General features: G+C 35.3%; 1 protein-coding gene and 1 long non-coding RNA gene across 2 annotated transcripts in view; both read left to right on the top strand.

Moving 5' to 3' along the window:
- The window catches only part of LOC105663968 (cyclic nucleotide-gated channel alpha-3-like), a 1281713-nt gene that overhangs the window by 97864 nt on the left and 1169112 nt on the right, over window positions 1-14737 (top strand). The window lies entirely within an intron of this gene.
- LOC143265282 (uncharacterized) lies at window positions 11925-12895 on the top strand. Its single transcript, XR_013039680.1, has 2 exons — window positions 11925-12509; window positions 12817-12895. It is a non-coding gene; the product is annotated as an uncharacterized LOC143265282 (long non-coding RNA).

Below are 14737 nucleotides of genomic sequence, written 5' to 3'. Positions count from 1 at the left end.
TCCTGAACTAACAATAAGTGTGCTCACTGTTCATTACAGTTATACTTTCAGATTTTGGTTTAAAATATCCAAGTCTATATAGTTATTCATAATTCCATTTATAAAAATCAGTTCAACTTCTTTTAAGGAAATATATCCCCACACCACAACACTTCCACCTGCACATTTAATTGTTAGATTCACATTTCTAAAATTAAGCTTTTGATTTCGCTTACGCAACACCATTTTTCGCGTATCTGGAGAAAATAAATTGAACTTGCTTTCATCGACAAAAACATCATTCTTATGAATTATCTCGTTTATATACGAACTTTTTACGTGTCAGTCTATCGATATATCTACATTCTTTTAACGTTCAAAATGCAATACCTGGATGAACTTTCTTTCTTATTTTTTCAAATAATTCAACACCTAAACCAATATACTTTTTTACCTTTTTCACAATATTTCATTTAACTCGATTGTCAAGCACCTTCATACTTAAAAGATATTTCAGGTATAGTAAAATTTGTAAGGAATACATTTCAATAAGTTCCAGCGCTAAGTAAAACAGCGTTAAACATAGTCATTTTAACACGATAATAATGCGGATAAGTTAAACAAAGCAGTGAATAAGAAAATTTATTAAATTTTTTTGCTTTATTTTGTAACATTTATTGTTTACACTTTTTTATTAAATTAATTAAGGACTCATTTATTTCATATATCGATTGTTGTTAATAAATAAAACATTCATGATAAAACATTCATGAAGGAATATGAGTGTTCCAACCGTTGGAACACGGTACGTGAGAATTCTGCTTGGAGAGTTTATGATAGGTCCGCGACAAAGGCTATTTTTGAGAAAGACTTTTTCCTTACTTCCTGCAATACTCATTTACCTTTTTTCGTACAATAGCGTTAAATTTTTAGTTTCGTTTCGTCCTCGATAGCCAATTCCTGTCATAAATCCGGTAATTCTGAAGGGTCATTTCGACGGTACATTCGTTACGGTACTTTACGGTCATCGGGCCTGAGACCCAGAGGAAAAACCCCGGCGTTGCCGGACTTGCAGATTTCTCACGTACGCTCTGGTACCGTCCCACCCTCCTAAAGAAACGCGCCAAGGGCGTAACGGAAAGGTGGGAGAAAGTCAAGGGACACGATGATTGGAAAATCAAAAATCGAATGATGACCAATCAGCGTGTTTCCAAAACTTTCGCCAGGGCTCCTTAGCTCGCATGATCGAGAGCTAAGGACAGAACGCATCGTACGACAGAACCTATCTATCATTCGAACCGAACATACCTAACATTCGCACAGAACATCTCGCACATTCGAAGAGAACATCATTTTCAATAAGTCAACGTTACGGACTTAACCATTTTCCGGAGTCAATCGTTCGGACTCATTTTGAATCACTGCTCGAAAGTTAATTCCGCAGAGCAGCGCGTCGCAAAGGATCGTAGCCAAACGAGTCACGAGATTTACGACCTCGTGGCACGGAGTTAAAAAATCCGTGCGATCAGTTCGCGACGCGAGTAACCTCGTACGAGCGGTTACAATGAGGAACATTTATGAGGAAGCATCTTCCTCATTTGACATTTCCTGATTTTTCGTGAAAAAGTCATATCAAACGACCTTTATCTTTTCCTATTTCGTTCAGCAAGTAGTTGGTGCTAGCAAAATATAAATTAATGACACTTCGTCTTACCTTTAAAGTTCTATAAAAATTTAAATCATTTTATATTTACTGATTCATAATTTCTGTTCTAGTGAGTAAACTTTTTTTTATAACATTTTCTGGAAGTTACATCTACTCCTGATCTTCAAAAATGTTAATTTCGTCATCCTCATGCGCTGGTTATTCTATGTATTAATTCTGTAAGATCGTCGTTGGAAAGACTTTCACCAGTTTGTAACTCGAAATAATTTGTCAATATCCAATATTTTGGACATTTATCCATGTCCAACCTTATTTTCTTAACTAGTTTAACAATTTGGGTCCGCCTTTCAGGCTCTGATTTCATCGAAATATTTTACGTGAAAAAAGTATGGATTTTATGTTAACTTAAGATTTACAATATACGTAGGGAATGTATTTCGTGATGACGTTGATATACAATGTATTTTGCGATGGAATTTTTCGACGATTCGAGGCGTCGAACATTAGACATTTCGAATGTTCGACAAATCGTTAGCTTTTGTTTTTTGGACGCGTGCGATCTTGCACGCGTGCCCTCGGGAGAAGCTTGCGAGACGCCGAGGCGAAAAGACGTTTGAAAATTAATTGTGAAATACTACGTGTTATACCGAACACCATTATTAAACCGTTCCAATACTTATAATAAACTTACATTAAACTTATATATATTTATTTCTCTTCTTTTATAATAATACATATACAATCAGAATAGCATTAAGCAGAGTCTAACTATGCTTGAAATATCAAGTATGTGCTGTGTAAATATTATTTATAAGTATAATATGTATTTAAGTCGCTTAAGAGAAGAATTGCCGTAACAGTAAAGAAACACAGCGGATCTTTAAACTTCAAAATTTTCTCAAAAATCTAGTCGAAAATTAACAAATATTATTATATACATTCTTATTTTTCCACAAAGAATTATGTAATGTACGATTTTATTTGTTATTCGGTCAATCCCCATGTTACAGGTAAATTAATTGATATACAGTGTGTCTCACATATATGTAGTTTCGATAAAATTCATGTTTATACCTAATTAAACACTGTTATGTACGTAATAACAAACGTCCTAAAGCGGAAAGTAAAATGAAGTAAATGTCTAATTCGTCCACACGCTTTTAATTCGTACGAGAAGGACGACGATGGATATAAAGACCACTTCAAATTATTCGGAGCGTCACGCGCGAATCGGCAAAAAGTCCCCTATGCTGCCAGCCCTAAACAAGGACGACTAACACATTTTTCTCAGAAAAAAAGATGAGCAAAAAATGTCAGCAAAATCTCCTAGCTCAAAGAAAGCTAATGGGTAGTACAGAGAAATTTGGATTAGCTTGAACGAGTGGAGAATCTGCAAAAACCGACTTGCGCAAGCTTTTGCGAAAAGACACTTAGAACTAGACGGTTTTCAACATAAGCTTATAACAAGGTCGCAACAGTTTGCTATAACTAGTAAAAAATGTTGCATGATATTCTGAAATTTTAGATTTCAGTGTTCTAGGTTACGTTGTTTAACTAAGTCAAAACGCGTCCTCGAATACTTTATGCTCGAAAAAATATGGGACGCCGTAGTATCCTCGTGTAAAGAATGGCATAAAATAGCGGCGAGCAGAGCAAGTGCCAGTACACTCCATTAAATTCAAGCCGAACCCTCGGCCACGTTTGCGTCCAAACGCTTTTTCCGTGATTTTTCAGCGTCACTAGTCCCGTTACTCATTCTGACCGTACTTAGAGAAAGAAACAGGTTAAAAAGTGACATTTCATGATTTGATTTCTGCTAATTTGAGGATTTCAGTCTGTTAAAGCTAAATGTACGCTGTTAAAGTAAGCGAAAAATTCATGCCCAAATAAGGTAAAGTTCTGACCGTTGACTAGGGTTATAAATCATGCCGGGAAAAACCCAGGGTCATCTATGCAGTCGTGTCTTATTGCTGACCTTTTTTGGACAGCTTGACCGTTTTTCGTTCAGTTCGACAAGCGAATCGGTATAGGCAGGACATACCTGGTACAAAGTCTGTTACACACATTTCTTTTAATATATTAGTTCAGTATTTTTAAACTGTTTGTTTCGTTATTTAACAATCCCATCTACGGCATAACCTTAACAGGTTATGGGCCCAGTATAAATAAGTGGCAAAGTTGTTTAAATAAGTGACAGTTCTTAAAGTTTAAAGTGTGTGTGTGGAAAAATGGAAGCTGCAGGTCTTAAAATAGAGAAGCTGCGTGATAAGGATAACTGGCAGCAATGGCGTTTTATTATACGTACATTGTTGGAGGAGGACGATAATATGATTGATGTGTGCGAAGGGACACTAGTCCATCCAGAGTTAGGTTCAGCAAATTATGAAGTGAAACTCAAGAATTTTTTGAAGGCAGACAGGGCTGCAAGGAAATTAATCGTCACAACAGTGGAGAAAAAACCGTTGGACTTGCTGTTAAGTTGTGCAACTGCAAGGGAAATGTGGAAAAAACTGAACGCCGTGTACGATATGAAATCGGAGGAAAATCTGTCCTTGGTGCAAAAACAGTTTTTCAACTTCAAATGGGATGAAAGTGAAAATGTTGCACACAATTTATCAAAAGTGGAGCAGTTGGCGTCGAAAATGAAGAATCTCGGGAGTGAGGTGCCAGATTCAATGCTCGTTACACGGATTTTAAGTACGTTGCCGAAAAGGCTCAATCATTTTCATAGTGCGTGGGACTCTGTTGAAGAACGGAAGAAAAATCTTGAAAATCTAACAGCGAGATTGATGTCTGAGGAAATGAGAACAGAGGAAGAATCTGCTGAAGAAGAGAAGGTTGTTGCGTTGGTGACAAAAACAAAATTTGAAAATAAACCACTTAGGTCCAACGAAAATAAATTTGTGAATAAGAATGCAGATATCGTCTGTTATATTTGCGGAAAGAAAGGTCACAAGAAGCAAGATTGTGTTGGCTGCTTTACATGTGGTTCAAAAAACCATCTAAGCAGGAATTGTTTTAAAAGAAGAGAAAATGTCAGGGAGAGATCCAGTACGCAGGGCAACAATTCATATCAAGGACGGCGCAATTCAACAGCAAAGCAGGCGTTTTATGGAGGCTGCAATACTGAAGAGGACAATGTTTCTTGGTTAATCGATTCAGGAGCGACGGACCATATGACTCATCAACGGGAGTTATTTTGTGATTTTGAGGAATTCGAGGTACCCTTAAGCGTAAAAATAGGTAACGGTGAAAACATCTCTGCGCATGGAAAAGGTAAAATAGACATTGAAACGTATGTGAATGGTGAGTGGATTGAAGGAGTAATGCATGATGTATTGTTTGTACCGGACATTAAGCAAAATTTATTCTCTGTTAAAATAGTTGCGAAAAAAGGGGTTAATTTTTCGATTACTGATTGCGAAAAGAAATGTTTATTCACGCGTGATAGAATAGTTGTAGCGACGGGTTGTGATAGAGGTAATTTATATAAAATTAATTTGCGGGTTATACGTGTATTGCCGAAAAAATGTAACATATCTGAGAAGGTCGATAAAAATTTAAAGTCGGAAAAATCGAGTTCATTACAGTTATGGCATGAACGTTTATGTCATCAAAATAAAAGGCACGTGAAAAGTTTTTTGCAAAACGTGGGTATAAATATAGATACGTCAGATATGGATGATATTTATGAAGGCTGTGCTTATGGAAAGCAACACAGGTTAAGTTTTCGTGAAAATTTGAAACGCGCTAAAAAACCTCGAGAAATTATATATGCTGATGTGTGTGGGCCTATGGAACAAGAGTCGCTAGGTAGAAAATTGTATTTTCTGATGTTTAAGGATGATTTTTCGAGATTTAGGACAATTTATTTTATTCGTCATAAATCAGAGGTCATTGATAAGTTAAAAATATTCTGTAATGAGATAGAAAATCTTTTTGATGAAAATATTAAAGAGTTTCACACAGATGGTGGTAAAGAATTTGAAAATAGAGGGGTCAATAGTTTTTTGAGTAGCAAAGGGATAAAACATACAATAAATGTTCCCTACACACCGGAGCAAAATGGTATTGCGGAGCGCGAAAATCGTATTGTAGTCGAAGCAGCGAGATCAATGATTTATGCTAAGTCAGGAATTTCTTTGTCTTTGTAGGCGGAAGCAATGAATACCGCTGTATTTGTAATTAATAGAACAGGTCCGACAAAAATCGGGAATAAAACTCCTTACGAGTTGTGGTATGGGAAAGGCACAAAAATTGATAATTTAAAAGTCTTTGGAACCGAGTGTTTTGTTTATATACCGGTGGAAAAACGGAGAAAATTAGATAAGAAAGCGGTGAAAGGGTTTCTTGTTGGGTATATTGAAAATTGCAAAGGTTATCGTATTTTTGTTCCGGGACTAAGAGATGTTATTCTAAGTCGTGATGTTGTGTTTAAATCAGAAAGGGTATGTTCCAATGAAGTAACGATTATTAATTCAAAAGTAGATAATGAGGCTAGTAATTCAATTGAATATAATAATGAAAGTGCAGATGAAAATAGAGAAGATGAAAGCGAATCAACTGAAACTTTGCAACCTTTAGACATTAACAATGAAAATGTAAAAAAACTACGCGATAGACGAGGTATTAGGCGTACTGACTTTTATGGATGTCCGATTACATATATGGCAGAAGCGTTGCCTGAAAATTATGTTGATGCAATTAATTCTAGTGAAAGAGATCATTGGGTAGAAGCTATGCAAGAAGAAATTAATTCGTTGCATGAAAATAAAACGTGGGTACTTGTAGACAAACCGGAGAAACAAAAGGTTATTGGATGTAGATGGGTTTACGTTAAGAAATTTAATGCAGATGGTAGAATACGTTTCAAAGCGCGATTAGTTATTAAAGGTTATTCACAAGAGGAAGGATTAGATTATAAAGAGACATTTAGTCCTGTTGCTCGTTTTGATACAGTTAGATTTCTGTTGAGCGTTGCAGCTCAGTATAGTTTATATCTTGGACAATTTGATATAAAAACGGCATTTTTATACGGTGATTTAAAAGAGGATATCTATATGATGCAACCGGAAGGATTTAATGATGGGACAGTGCGGGTCTGTAAGCTGTTAAAAAGTCTTTACGGGTTAAAACAAGCTCCAAGGTGTTGGACTGAACACTTTTCTAATTTTGTAAAAAGATTCGGATTTTGTCAAAGTTTAGCTGATCCTTGTTTTTATACTTATAAAGAAGATGATCGGAAAATATTTTTAGTTATTTATGTCGATGATGGACTTTTAGCAGCTTCACATGATTACTTAATAGATCAATTTTTTACTCAGTTAGCTAAAGAATTTAAAATAACTAGTACAAAAGATGTAACAAATTGCTTAGGCGGAGAAATTATTAGATTGAAGGATGGGTCTATTTTTATACACCAGGCTAAATATGTTCGAAGCATTCTGAAAAAATTCAATTTAAGCGAGGCTAATAGTGTCTGTACTCCCATAGAGGTAGGTTGGGATGCAGGTAGTTTAAAAGGGGACAATTGTAAAGCACCTTATAGGGAGACCGTAGGTAGTCTTATGTATCTTCAGGTATTTAGTCGACCAGATATAAGTTATGCTGTAAATATTGTTTCAAGAGCGTTAGAAAAACCAAGTGAAGCGCATTGGTTATTTGTTAAGCGGATTATAAGGTATCTTAAGGGGACTGTAGAATTAGGATTATTTTATACTAAAGGCGGTAATTTTAAGGCATATAGTGACGCAGATTATGCGGGAGATAAAGAGACGCGTAAATCGACATCAGGTATAGTGTGTCAATACGCACATGCAGCAATTTCATGGCAAAGTAAAAGGCAACAGTGTGTATCGTTATCAACAACAGAAGCTGAATTTGTTAGTGCAGCATCAGCCGTTAAAGAGATTGTTTGGTTAAAGAAATTGTTCTGTGATTGTGAAATTAATGTAGAGTATACCTTATCGGTAGATAATATGAGTGCGATCAAGTTAATCAAAAATCCCGAGTTTCATCAAAGGAGTAAACATATTGATGTTAAATATCATTTTATACGCGATCTGTATAATAAAACCGAAATTGATGTACAGTATGTTAAGACTGATGAGCAGTTAGCTGATATATTTACAAAAGCGCTATGTAAACCACGATTTATACACTTTGTAAAGAAATTAGGACTTATAAGTAAGGGAAATATTATAGCGTAACATTGTAAATTTTTTTTTGGGCCTAGAATTTTAGGGAGAGTGTTAAAGTAAGCGAAAAATTCATGCCCAAATAAGGTAAAGTTCTGACCGTTGACTAGGGTTATAAATCATGCCGGGAAAAACCCAGGGTCATCTATGCAGTCGTGTCTTATTGCTGACCTTTTTTGGACAGCTTGACCGTTTTTCGTTCAGTTCGACAAGCGAATCGGTATAGGCAGGACATACCTGGTACAAAGTCTGTTACACACATTTCTTTTAATATATTAGTTCAGTATTTTTAAACTGTTTGTTTCGTTATTTAACAATCCCATCTACGTCATAACCTTAACATACACGTTATTGTCTTAATATTGTCCAATTATTGATAAAAATTATGATAAGCATACATTATAGTTTTATTTATTTATAAAGAGTAATTAGTTTATTCATGACGCAAATCCTCTGCTCTTACTGGATGCAAGTGCTCATCAAAGAGCTCACGGATAATGGTATAAACAGTATGCGCACAATATAGTATTAATAACTTACAGAGATTTAAAGTTCTCAGGACATTTAAATTTAACAACGTAGAAATTTGATAACTATGAAGTTTAGATATTTAGAAATTTGCAGTTTTAAAAATTTTGTAATTTTGTAATTTTCAAATATAGAAGTTTAGAAATTTAGAAATTTAGAAATTTCAACATTTTTGAACTCGTAAATCTGCAAATTTGCAAATTCTTTGAGTTTATGAATTTTTAAACATTCAAATTCAACAAGTTCAGAATTTGAAAATATGGGAATATGGGAATTTTAAGAGTTTGAAAATATCAGTTGAACATTTATTAATTTGTACATTTAAGAAGCTGGAAATTTAGAAATTTGGACACTTAGAAATATTGCGACATACAAGTTTTATATACTTTGCGGATTTTGTGAAACCTTCGAATCGGAGAATTTGAAAATTTGAGAATTTAGGGATTTAGAAATTTAGTAATTTGGGAACTGAGAAAATTAAAAAGTGAAAAATTTATGAATTTGGAATTTAGGAATTTGTTGTTAAAAGATTTGAAAATTTAACTTTTAGGGATTTTCGAGCTGCGGCAACTTGAGAATTTGAATATTTAGTTATTTAATAATTTGAATAATTAAAAATGTAAATTTGCGGATTTGAAAATATAGAAATTTGAGAATTTAAAAATGTTTGAGTTCCAAATATAACATATACATACTATGAATTTTTTACATCTTTCCCAAATGTTCTAGTTGTAACAACACCGATCGTTCTCTACGACATGGAACGATCCAGAAGGCCGCTCCACGAAACGGAGCGACTGGCGTTGGAAATCGTATTGGACATACGCGAACGCCGGTAGCGAGCTAGCGGTTTTGCTGATCGCGGAGCCGCGGAACGTCCCAGCAGCCGCGAGAGTGAACCGCGTGTAGCAACGCCACTTTGTTGATTGTTTGCGGGCTTTAGCAACGCGTTAATATACATATATATCGGCATCGGAGCCGCGATCGCGGCAAATTCCTGTTGAGCTCTTTTAGGAGAGAACGAGGTAATTACCACAGTCGCCCTATAGAGTCAAGGAGAGTACGAAGCCTACATAGCTTTCGGACGCCTCGGTCAGCACGGGAGAATACGGGGGCTATAACCTGGCCACCCTGGAATGGAGAGAACGGCGCTTATCCACCGGTCGCCTTTCAGGGAATGGACGGAAGAATCTCCCGGACGCCTGTGGTAAAATTTTCAAAATTATTGTAAAGTCCAAAAGCTATGTTTCCATTTTCTAAAAATTTTCTTATGTTTGGAAACTTGTACATTTTATAACTTGACAGATTGAAATATTATGTTTGTTTGTGTAAAGAAACCAATATGAATAAATTTTATTCTATGTGTTCTCCAAACATTCCTTTGCGTCCTTTGCAAATGTTTTACGAGAAAAGTCCATCCTACGTGGTTAAACAATAAAGCCTTAACTTAAAAAGGAGTACATAGAAAATACTCTAAAGCACCTGAAAGGCATCAATACGTACTACAGAATACAGTCAAAACATGATGTAGGAAACAGGGCCCAGTCATCTTTACTGACCTCAAAGTCGATGCCACGCAAATCCTGTACTAAAAAAAAAAAAAAAGAAATAGGTAGATGGGACGATTCTGAATAACTTTTTCATTTGCCAAAATACTGGCTGAGGCTTCGTTTTCGAGTTATTAGCAAAAAAAAAAAAACACTGACTAATGAGAACGTACATTGATTACGCGCGTTCTACAAACAAATTATGTATTTAAAAACATTGGAAACTTGTGAGGTTGGTTTTTACAATAGGTTGGTACGACTGGTGTATGAATGAGGTTGGTAAGAGTGTAGAGTGAGTGAAATTGGTGAGAGATATTTTTTGGGTTGGCTGAAGTGGAAAAGAAAAAAGGGAATGAACCGGTGTGTGAAAGATGTCCGTGGAGTGTGTCGTTTGTAAGCATTAAACTTTAAAATTCAAATTACGTTTATTAAATATATATATAAATATAAATATGCATATAAAATCGTCAACAGCATTATTTCCCCCACAAAACTTAGGTACCATAGATTTTACTTTTACAAATTTCTTTCTCTGAAAAATAATTAGAAATTGCAATTTAAGACGAATGTTTCACATCAATTTTGGGAGTTATTTGCACACTGAAATAACTCTTAAAGAAGCAATCTCATTCATGAGCTTCTATCATATGTTCTGGTCCTTTGCATGCAAGTTCCTTTGATCTTTTGATCCATCGGTAATGGAACTCAAACTCAAGTTACGAAAATTTGTTTCTAAAAAGTGCCTTCATCCATAAAAATGACCTAATCCCAATAAAATTCAACGTTTGCTTGCGTTGAAGACTGTCCTCTCTATGTACTTCTAGACTATAAACATCGAAAAGCCGCAACTCTGCTATCAATTTAGTTATACAACGTCGTAGAACCTAAATTTTCTCCGTTATTTCCGAAAAAATTCAAGATAGACGATATGCAAGATATTCGACATAAACGGATTGAACTATTGCACCAAATTTACTAGAAAATGGATAAAACTTTCATAAACTAAAATTAAACTGTGGTCGATAGTGCATAACTTGATATGTGTATACCTATGAAAATTTAGACTTTTCAAAGACTTCAAAAATATCTCAAGTTTTTTAACTTTTGGTTTACGATATCTGATTCCTTCCGCAACTAAATCTCTTGGATTTTTAAAATGACTAAACTCAGAGATTTTTAAATTTTGAAAGATAAAACCTCAGACATTCGGAAATGTAGTATGTGGGAACAAAGAGTATGGAATTTAATAATTTGGATTGTTAAAACTTTGAGGATTTCAAAATATTTAAAATATAGAATTTATAGAGTTTTTAAATTCCTAAACTTCAAGAAATTTCAACTACTCAATTGATTTCCCTACCACTATTTTAAAATTATGTATCGGAGGACAACTAACTCAGGTCAGGCATACCTTGGAGAGTCAAATAAACTTGCATGTCGACACTTGATGTGACACCATTGTAACCATTTTTGCTGGGTTCACACAAGAGAGTGATTTACCATTTTTTGCCTCTGTTTTTCAGGTAAACTGTTTATCTCTGTTAATATAATAATTTACGAATAGCTTCACCCTCATTTTCTTTTATTAAAGAGGGGGGTTTGATTTTCATAAAACAATTGCAAAGCAGCTTTTTCTTGAACAACAATACAAATTTTATAAGCGTAGAAGAACAACACATGATATGTGTAGTACTTTCTGATAAAAATACAGGGGGCAATAAATACATATAATCAAACAGTGAACTTGATTATTTAAATAGAATTCTACATTTCAAAATGTAATAGATTATTAATATAATCTCCGTAAATGTATTTAAATGATGTTTTAATTTAATGTTCACATAAATACAGAAGTAGTAATACGATGTTTTATCTTTTTGAGGTAAAAAATACAGTGCATTTTGTATTTTATCATCATGGAGTAATAGGAATTTTATGTATGATATACGTGGAAACAGTTAGGTTTGCAAATTTTTATTATTTCTGTTTCAGTAATGAAACCTAAAATTAATAAAGAATGAACAACGTTTCCATTATGTTTCGCAACAAAAAAATTTCATCATCAATTTCCGTGTAATAATAATTACGTGATGATTCTATGAAAATCAATTGATACTAATTAATACACCGTAGTGAAATTGTGACGAATACGTCACGTCGTCGCGCACCGTCAACCGCGCACCGCGAGGTGGTCCCCCCTACTGAGACCCGAGAAAACTTAGGTACCGATCGATCGATCGATCAAGGAGTTGGCTCGGGGCTGCGGCCCCGACAGAACCTCTCCAAGGCCCTAAAGCTTCCCAGTCTACGGATAGCCCCGGGCTGAGCGAGCTGGAGGCCGGTGTCGGTGCGACGGATAGTCTTCGCACCGGGGCTGGCTACGCCAACCCTCGGCGGCCCCACACCGACCGTGGAACGATGGATAGCCCTCGCTCCGCGGCAGGAAGGGTCCCGAGCGAACGGTCAACCGGCTTCTATACCCTGTGGATAGCTCCGAGGAAGGTAAGCCGTGGGTATGCACCGCGTCGACGGATAGTCCTCGTCGTGGGGTATGCCAGACCACAGGGAAGCCAGCTCATGGAAATAATCTCGGTAACGTTAATAAGAGAAAGGCAGGCTAGAAGTGGCCCTTTACCTGGTGTTGATTTCTTTCCTGTCCTCCTCCTCCTCTCGGGCGCGAATAGAGCTAAGTACCGACCGAAGTTATAAGTACCGAGAACATTGCGAAGACGTTCCTGGATCGTACCGCGAACGCCGCGTGGGATGTTCTCCGACCGTACCGCGAAAGCAGTGCCGGACGTTCCCCCGACCGTAATCTGTAAACTAGTATGTAAGATACCGCGCCGCCACCGCCGCCATATTGTAAAGTCGACCATAACCCTGTATGATTATCTTGTAGAAGACTAAGACCGTGGAAGGCCAGAGCACGCCACCTGAGGCCCCGGCGGACACGAGGAATAAATTATAGTTACATCTAACCCAGCGTTATTCTTTACCACCGACCAGTCCCCTTCCTTCCGCGATCGGCCCCCTCGTGTCGACCCTAGCACGCTGAAGCGTCCGGCACTAGGGTGCCCGCGAGTCGCGTACATCGCTGCGTTGCCTAGCAATACGGCAAGCACAGAGCGACAACGTTACAAAATATTATCTAATTGTTGCGTTTAGATCAAATTTCATATATTTATGTATTAATTTAAAGGATAATTGTTTCATTTTAATTGTAATGTAATGAGACAATGTAATCAGACTTTTTAACTATTTTAAAGAATTTTACTACTTCGAGTACATTCTTTGAAACATTTTAGTATTATTAAAATTTACAACTGTTTGAAATTCTAAGAAAATTGAAAGTGAACTCGTTGAATTCCAACACCCGTAGAATGAAGGGTCTTAAAATTTCAAGAACCTCATTGTCATAATCTATAAGGCAAAGCTCCAAAAGTGTTCAACTTTAATCCTTTAAGAACAGTTATTTTAAATGAGTGAGACCAGATAGTACATCGCAAAAAATGAAATTTGAGTAAATTAAATTTTAATCAAAATTAAATGATTTTACAATACATGAAAAATTATGTAAATGATAATTACAACAGTATTCTGGAATGTTAGCATGAAGAAACAAATAAGCGTGATGCGCTACTGTTTATCATATTTCAATTCAACAATGCAAGGTACTTTATGATTCACAAATTATGTCAGTCTCGAAACAGATAAGGGCAGAAACATTCAGGAAATAAAATTAATGTTGACAGCATACTCAAAATACACATATTCCGTACAGCACAGATTACTAGAAGTTAGCACATGAAATATCTCCTAAAATGAGAAAAAAAAGAGAATAAAAATTGTACGCTAGAAAGGGTATTAGCATATGTTATTAATAATTTCTTTCCTATATGAATTGATTTGAAGTCCCAAAGATCATCATTGTTGTTTAAACTGACGAGAAAAACTTTACAAGTCACTCATTTATGAAACTTTATCATCTTACAGAGAACATTTCAGTCGTTTATTATGAAAGTGAAGCAAGTCCATTTTTGGAGAAACTATAGGTAATGATGATAATATATAAAACTTAATATGATCTTTTTATTTGTAAGCAATCTATGATCAAAATAATTCAAATTGCATAATATTTGGACGATGGAAGTTTTGGTGATTAATGATACTGGAAAAATGTTTATTCTGAAAGTGGTACAAGTGTATTTTAGATTAAAATTATTTTTATACAAATATATTACTGTACAATTTAATACCAATAGATTTTAATAATATTAACAATACTTTGGAAAACTATAAATTATATAATATTGATGGTAACGGAAACCTTAGTATGAGTAAGAATGTGCTCTAGGTCTGTCTAGTATTATTGCTGATTTCTATTATCAGCTTGCTAGTAAGTTCTAATTTAGTTTTTAACAATTGCTCAACCAAGTTAACTTGTTTCAGCATACACACGCAAAATGAGAATACTTTTCTGGATAATAACGCCACTCCAATAAAGTCCTTATTTCCAGAAAATTTTATTACATTTATTACATTCATAGAAAGAAGTCCCATGAGACTTGGTAATAAAAAAAGAACCTTGATGTCAGAATCTGAATATAAAGGCAATTCGGAGCAAAATGACTAAAAAAAATTAAAAAGGAAGAATAACTGAACAACTGAAATATTATCCGTTTAATTAACGATTGCAACAATTCATTAATTTTAAAAGTGAGGCACGTCTACTTAAATATAATAAAACCTTTATTTTCTTAGCCAATATTTTAAACACTATTGGATAATAAACATACATTATCGAACCCGACAAAATACAC

Source organism: Megachile rotundata, chromosome 10, assembly GCF_050947335.1.
Source record: "Megachile rotundata isolate GNS110a chromosome 10, iyMegRotu1, whole genome shotgun sequence".
Lineage (NCBI taxonomy): Eukaryota > Metazoa > Arthropoda > Insecta > Hymenoptera > Megachilidae > Megachile > Megachile rotundata.
The sequence above is the reverse complement of the archived record's forward strand: the minus strand, read 5'-3'. Positions and strand labels throughout refer to the sequence as shown.